This window comes from Pinus tabuliformis, chromosome 9, assembly GCF_031772625.1.
Source record: "Pinus tabuliformis cultivar Carrire ecotype Pingquan chromosome 9, CPIR1, whole genome shotgun sequence".
In the NCBI taxonomy this organism is placed as follows: domain Eukaryota; kingdom Viridiplantae; phylum Streptophyta; class Pinopsida; order Pinales; family Pinaceae; genus Pinus; species Pinus tabuliformis.
Genome location: NC_142307.1, coordinates 1,296,686,775 through 1,296,695,297, shown reverse-complemented (window position 1 = coordinate 1,296,695,297; position 8,523 = coordinate 1,296,686,775). Strand labels below are relative to the sequence as shown.

The 8,523-nt window shown below is 40.1% G+C and overlaps 1 pseudogene; it reads left to right on the top strand.

Annotated features, from left to right (window-relative positions):
- The first annotated feature begins 2,577 nt into the window (after nucleotides 1-2,577).
- Nucleotides 2,578-8,523, top strand: part of LOC149153305 (small ribosomal subunit protein uS5 pseudogene) — a 32,579-nt pseudogene continuing 26,633 nt past the window's right edge.

The window sequence follows — 8,523 nt, the reverse complement described above, 5'->3', positions numbered from 1 at the left end:
TTTACATAACATATATATAACTATATAACATAATATGACATGTAACTATATTTAACTGTTATTTTTTTTGTAAGTCAATATTTGATTCATGGTATCAAAAAAATGTACATCAGAAAAAAAATGCAGGTAGTCTCACCTCGATCAGGTTTGTTGACTACCGCTGAAAGCAGATGACAATGAAACACAAAAACATAAAGAGACAATCCACAACTTAAGAGGCCATACACACCAGTAAACAAACAGAACATATAAAACACTTGTATCAATGCTAGTTGTTAGAGGTGATGGAAGTTGGGTTGTTCGAGGCTATTCTAGGAGGTGGCGGAGGACGAAAGGAGCATTGGACATGCTCCTTGAAATGGGCCATCCAGGCTTCCATCTTCTCAACCTTCTTCGATAACAAACTCTGGCCTCGCTAGACCAACACTACACACTCTTAGACATGGCACTCAAAATAATGCATTTTGTTCAAATTTGTTATTAATTCAATATGCTCCTCCTGTCGAACCTACTCCAAAGTCTTTAGATGCTCTAGAATTGACTGAATCAAGTCTCAACATCACTAAACAGAACAACACTTGTCACTGCCCATGACCACCATGACGCACTGACACACAATGCCTAGAAACACCATGTCGAGTTGGGCCCCCTCACCGTTGTACATATGACATGTGGCCACCTCGACCCAACTTTGAGCCCCTACACCTACCACCCTAAACAACAAGCCCTACATGCCAAGAGTACCCTGATCGCCTACATCCTCTACCCCCTAATGTCACGTGACTCGTACCACCACCACTCCAACTACCTTGAATCGGGCCATCGCTTCCACTCACCATATCGAACCTAGACTTGGACGTGTCTACACTAGAACTGCCTAAATTGGGTTGCACCTAGGTGGAGGAATGCCCCGAGCGAGGAACAGGGTGTATGGTTGGCTTCCTGACACCACTATAATGAACAAAGGACCACCCGTTTGATGCCACCTGAACTTACCACACAGAAAGAGGCACCACCGGCCCCGATTAAACCTCGACACCCCACGGTGCCGAGAACACGTAGTACACAAAACAACCACCCACCACGAGCTAGAAATATGCACCTCCCCTAAAGTGGCCACCCACGATTCCCACTAACCAGAGCCCGATATTGTCGCTCCAATGAATCCACCCAGCAACACTGAAGCTTGTGAATGGACCGAAGAGGACCACTACTACTACCCCATTCCAGAAAAAACTAGTTCCCACTCGAGCTCAACTGAAACCACGAAAGTTGAAACATAAACAACAGAATATCACCACAAATAGATAACCATACCCTGTTTTCTTTGCACACTCACAACGACGAAGCCCAATTTTGAAATTAACAACGAGACACACCCGAAAGAAGGGGAGGAAATGCTTATGGTGATGTCGTCCCCTCGCCCGGTCAAGGGAACCTCTGCAACTCCCACTTCTTCCCATAATGCCCACACCATAGACACCAATACTCGCTCACACACAAAATTCCCAACGAACACCCTCGCCACCCTCCATAATGTTTAGACTCTCGCCACCACCCTCGAGACCCAAGGCGACAAGAAACCTCACTAGCCGGATTTTACTCTCTCCCATACTCAAGGTGTTATGGGAGAACAGGGAGGCCACCCCACCCACCTGAGGCCACGTGCTTAATATGAACGCTCACATGTTCCCTCGGGAACACCATCCTCTTCGCTTCTCACCCCCATCGGGGATATTTAACTATTATTTAACTATAATATCACATAGCTATATATTATAGTTCTATACATAAAATATATAGCATAACACAATTTTATAACTATTTAACTTAACATAAAATATAACATGTTACAACATAACTATAACTATAGTTCATAACATTATATATATATATAACAAAATTATAACCTACTTATAACATCACAACACAATATATATATATAGATATAGTGTTGATAACATAACATAGTCTATAACTATTTAGTTCATAACATAAAGTTATTTAACATAACACACATATAACATAGAATGTAACAGAACTATAAGTATTTCATAACTATGTAACTATATAATTATTTAAATATAACTATATATATTTAGCTAGATTATAAAGTTATAACATATCACATAGCTATATATATTATAGTTCTATATATATTGTTTATAACATAACATAAATTTTTCTATAACTATTTAATATAACATATCTTGTTAAATTTATCATTTAAAACACAACATAAAATTAGTTAACACAACATAACATAGTTTTATAATTATTTAACGTTTAACCTATAAAATTATATATATATATAATTTAATAGGTTAAATGTTAAAAAATTATAAAACATAGCATGTAACATAACCATAACTACAACTACAACTCATTAAAAACTATATAATTATAAATATAACTATATACATATTTAACTATTATATCTCTCTCTCTCTCTCTCTCTCTCTCTCTCTCTCTCTCTCTCTGTCTCTCTCTGTCTCTCTCTCTCTATATATATAACATAATTTTATGACAATTTCCGATGTTGTTGTCAAACGGATCGGCGAAAACCCTAGTGAAGCAATGGCGAAAAGAGGAGGGGGATTCAGGCGCGGGTTTGGGTGAGGCCGAGGCGACAGAGGCCACGGGGATAGTCACGGTGGACGCCGAGGACCCCGAAGAGATGAAGAAGGAAAGTGGGTAGCCGTGAAAAAGCTCGGCTGCCTGGTAAAAGATGGAAAAATCCGTTCCCTCGAGCAAATTTATCTCTTCTTGTTGGCCGTTGAGGAGCACCAGATCGTGGGTGACAACAATGGCCACATCGAGCTCGGTGTTAAGTGCAGCAAAGAGGTGGCCACGACCAGCCATAGAGCCATTATTTTGGCCAAGATTTCGATTATTCCCATGAGGAGGGGGTATTGGGGTAACAAGATCCAGAAACCCCACATCGTACCTGTCAAGATCACTGGTAAATGTGGCTCCGGAACAGACAGAATGGTGCCTGCCCCCAGAGGTGTCAAGATCGTGGCTGCTCGCGTGCCTAAGAAGGTTCTGCAGTTTGCTGGAATTGAAGACGTGTTCACCTCCTCACGAGGGTCGACCAAAACTCTCGGAAATTTTGTCAAGGCCGTCAAGACGCTGGAGGAGTACCCACAGACTATAGAGAATTATGGAGACATTGAAGCTGCATGGTCCTACATGACCCAGAGGACCACAGAACCCCTTTCCTTGGTAACTTCTAAACGCTTTCAAATTTTTATTAAAGCCCCTTCAGGGAAGTCTACCTTGATTTGTGTCCTTGCAACAGACTGTGTTATGAACCTGAAGAATATCATCGCCCAACAAATTGGCTACCCGGTTGGACTACAACATCTGTTATATGGGGGCAGAACCCTATAGGATCTCAGATCCATTTTTGACTACAACATTATGTCAGAATCTACTATAACACTCAACCTGAGGTTGCAAGGTGGTGCAGCGACTTTCAGTTCAACAAAAAAAATAGAAGGAGGCAGTGGGACAAGCACAAAAACAAAAAACAACACAAATCCACAATAGAAGCACAAAAATGGAGGAATATCCTTCAAGAACATCTTACAAGGGGGAAAAACTCCTACAGTAGTCCCAAAGCAAGCTGGAACAGAACCCAGTCCATACATTGTGGAGCAGCTGAACTATACACCAGAACTAAATATAGATATACCAGAAACAGATGAGGCATGTAATAATTTTGAATCACAAGCCATCATTTGTCGATTCAACTATTTCTGGCCAAAACCTTTTGAACTTTTCCATTGGATATTCACAAAATGGACTCTACACTGTGAAATCCACCTCTGTTCCAAGGGGTTTTTCATTGTCAAATTCCATTCAACAGAGGTAAGAGACATTGTGCTATAGGAGGGACCATGGTTTTGGGGATCTACGAGCCTTTTCATCACACCATGGTTCCCGAAATTCGATGCCAATACTATGGTTGTTTCTAGGATGCCAGTTTGGGTCCATTTGCACAACCTCCCATTACATTTTTGGGACCAACAGGTTCTTGCAGGTATAGGCAACACCATTGGAAAATATATTAAAATGGACACACAAAGAGTGGAGGAAATAATTTTTACATTCGCATGCATCTGTGTGGAAGTAGATCTCAGTAAAGGCTTACTGGACCGCATACAGCTGAAGCACAAACAACGAAGCTGGACACAGACACTAGACTATGAAAACACAACATTTAGGTGCAGAATATGCTGACAAACAGGACATCTACAAAATACATGTCCTAAAGAAAAAAAAGACAATCGAAGGAAGAAGAAAATAGGGAAACAACACAAGGGTTGGAAATTTCCCCCACCAAACCTCGAAGAGGAGGAGGAGTTTGATGTGGAAGAGCCCTTACCAAACGAGAACAATCAAACAGAAAAGGAAGCAGAAATCCAGGAAACATCTCCACAATGACCTATGGAATCACACCCAGAAAAGATGCCAAATACAATGGAAAACAGTGAAACCAAAAGACTACACACATTACACACCCCTCTGATTCCAATAAGGAAAATCCCTGACCAGGCACTGAAAATCCGCTTCAACTTGTATCCACAATGCCGTCTCAAGGGTAGTGTGCAAGGTCGAGAAGAAAAAGGGGAGGAAAACATGATTTTCTCCCCATATGTACATTAATTTTATTTTTTTTTAATCGAACCCCTTATCTAAGGTATTTTGACTTGCAAGTGAAATGCGACTCAACATATACAAAATGTAATTTTGTTTTCATTAATAAAATTACAACTTTTCTTACGGGGGAAAAAAGTTATTAACTATTTAAAATAACAGAACTTGTTATTTAACTTTTAACATAACATGAAATTATATATATGAAATTGTTGAAACATGAATATGTGTGTGTTCATGTTTCAACAATGCAGCATTGATCGGGTCTGGACTATGCCCGAAAACTGCTTCTTCTTGGCTAAGAGCCTGTCTTCCTCGGATGTAAGGAAATAGGTTAACAGCCCAAGACACAAAGGCATTTGGTAGGAGTGAAAGTCTGCCCCCTTATAGACCACCAGTGGGTTATTCTAGGTGGCATGGTTTTCCTTTATTAACAATGATGAGTCAGCCTGCATTCGTGGTTAGCAGCCAGAGATGTTTGTCCTCACTGTTGGTTTGACAACTGAGTTATGATAGGTTTTCCCACCTATTGAAAAAGAAACAATGCATCATTGATAGATAGATTAAATCCATCATTAAAAAGTGCATTTGGTCTAGTGAATAAAAGAATTTAGACTCTTTTCTAATTTGTACCATATTGTTTCATTACGTAGTGTGTTGTACAAGAAACATTGTCTTCATGTTCTTGCACCTAATACATGTCACGTGTCAAAGTCAAACATTAAGAACATAAATTCTATTGTAGTACTTGGTTGGCATGAAATTTTATTAATTTTTAAATAGGTTTATTTCAAATTTTTACATATATATTTACATATAATTGCACTATGAATAAAATGCATTATTTAGAAACAAGAAAAAGTGTGAGGGTAGATTTGATCACTTCTTTCGATTGTGTTTACATGGAACTCAATGTACTTTGGTTGATAAATGATCAAAAAGTGGACTTTAAATTTTAGGACTTCATGCTAGATTATTCTGCTTAAGTTTAGAAATGGTTTTTTTGTCAACATTTTTTTTCTTGGATTAGTCTATATATATTATATGTAATATGTTGAGGCATCCCATATATGTTCCCCAACTACAGGCCATCGTAGTGCAAGAGGGTCTAATATGTGGCCGGGCTCGTGATAGATCATGTAACCCACCAAGAGTTTGTGTTCCCTTAGTAGATCATGCCTTTGACACCAGTTGGAGTGTCAGAGGTAGTGTTTATGTCTCTATTGATGACCATGCTTGTACATCTAGTGGACTATTTTCGCCCTTTTCAGGTAAAACCCCTAAATTTCTAAATTCTCTTTAAACTTTATGTGTTTATGTCTTGAAATTGTCTTCAACTGATGTGTTTGAATTTAATGTATATGTTATTATGATTCTAGTTTGTTAATTATATATATGTTAAATTATGTTTATGATTTACAGGTCCTTAGTAGGCCAAAACTTCCCACACAGAAGGAGACACCACTGGCCCCGACTAAACCTCCACACCCCACGGTGCCGAGAACACATAGTACACAAAACAACCACCCACCACGAGCTAGAAATATGCACCTCCCTTGAAGCGGCCACCCACGATCCCCACTAACCAGAGCCTGAGATTTTCGCTCCAATGACTCCACCCAGCAACACAGAATCTTATGAATGGACCAAAGAGTACCACTACTACTCCCCCATTCCAGAAAAAACTAGTTCCCACTCGAACTGGACTGAAACCATGGAAGTTGAAACATAAACAACATAATACCACCACAAATAGATAACCATACCCTGTTTTCTTTGCACACTCATAGTAACGAAGCACAATGACACACACCCGAAAGAAGGGGAGGAAATGATTATGGCGATGTCGTTCCCTCACCCGGACAAGGGGACCTCTGCAACTCCTACTTCTTCCCATAATGCCCACACCATAGACACCAATACTCACTCATACACAAAATTCCCAACGAACACCCCCATCACCCTCTATAATGTTTAGACTCTCGCTACCACCCTCAAGACCCAAGGTGACAAGAAAACTCACAAGCTAGAATTTACTCTCTCCCATCCTCAAGGTGTTATGGGAGAATGGGGAGGCCACCCCACCCACCTGAGGCCACATGCCTAACATGAACGCCCACGTGTTCCCTCGGGAATGCCATCCTCTCCTCTTCTCACCCCCATCGGGGATATTTAACTGTAACATCACATAGCTATATATTATAGTTCTATACATAAAATATATAACATAAATTTTTTTTATAACTATTTAACTTAACATAATATATAACATGTTACAACATAACCATAACTATAGTTCATAACATTATATATATATATAACAAAATTATAACCTACTTATAACTGGTGGGCTCCAGTATTGTAGCAATAATGCTTCAACTCCTGGAGCTTCCTATCTCTAATTTTATCAACCCGGTAGTTCGTAACAAACTTGGAAGCGACGGTGCTATATGCACAAGTACTAGCTCTTGTCGCAGCTGTCACTTGGTCAGCTGGCACAAGTCCGCTAGGGCTCAAGCCAACTTCTATATGTTCTCAGAAGAAGCTTTCTAAATGATGGACGAAGGCTATCTCAAAGGAAAGTAACCTACTTTGCAATAATGAACTGAAAGCCAACAAAACATGGAAACCCTAGTAAACCCTAATCTGACTAGTCTAATCTCTATGATGCAATGGTGGGAGTGCAAACTTCTAGAAATGATGACATTACTTCTAGTGATATGAGATGCATGAATTTAAACTACTTCTACTGAAAAGAACATTGTCTTTGTATTTTTGCTTGAGTGGTTGGAGTTATTATGATTTTGTTTCTTATTAGGGTTTGACTGTGCAGGGGTAGTTCGAAGGGAAAGAAGGCTGGAAAAAGGTCATGAAGGCTAGGAGAGGTTCCAGGGGATCTCCAACATCGTTCCACGGAAGTCCACAACGTTCAGGTGCTTGGCAACCGAGGTTACAGGCTTCTACAGGATGTCTGCAGGGGATCCTACAGGAAACTCGGGATTTCTACAGGAAGTCTGCTAACTTCTACAGGATGTTCTGTGGTTGGAGTTTTGGGTGATGGAGGAGTGGAGGAGTTGTATGGGTGGATAGGTAGGATGGAAAGGGAGCTTATGATGGCTCAGGGACAGAGATATGAGATGAGGAAAGAGTGGGTACAGTTGGTTGGTGGATAGACGGGTGGAAGCAATGAAAAGTCCAAAAAGATGGAGCTACGTGAACAGTAGAAGTGTTGGAGGGAAAACGAGCTGAACAGAGGTTGGGTAGGTGGCTTTAGGCACGGTTGGGAAGAAGAAGAAGATAACAGAGTGATGCAACGCAGTGTAAAGGAAACAAATCTGCACAAAACCGAGAATTCATCAACCTATCCTAACTGTGTTATTAAATCAACGAACAACAATGTAAACTTCAGAGAAAAATTGTGCATGGAGTTGGAATGAAGAAGTACTGCTCAAGATCAGAATGCATGGATGGATCTACAATTGAAATGACTGTGTTGCAGCGTGAATGAAAGTATAAGACTGCGTTTTTTTGGTGGTTGGTACAGTCTTCACCCCCAATCTCTAAACAGAGATGGCAGTGAGTGCACTGTCAACCTTTTCTTGGAGCTCTAATGAATGTTGATCCTCCTACTCTAATCTAAGCAATTAAAAGCACTTGAACCGTAAACTAATCCTACTCAATCACATAAAAGAAATCAAATCAGCAGACTGTAATCTCTAAATGCAAGACAGAGGAATAAAGTGCTGAAAGGAAAGACAAATAACAATACAAGGAAGAGGAGGTCTATTGCTCTCAGGTTGGGCCCTAACCTGAGAGCTATAGCTCCCTTAAAAACTCAGAATTGAATCCAAATATGCCTGC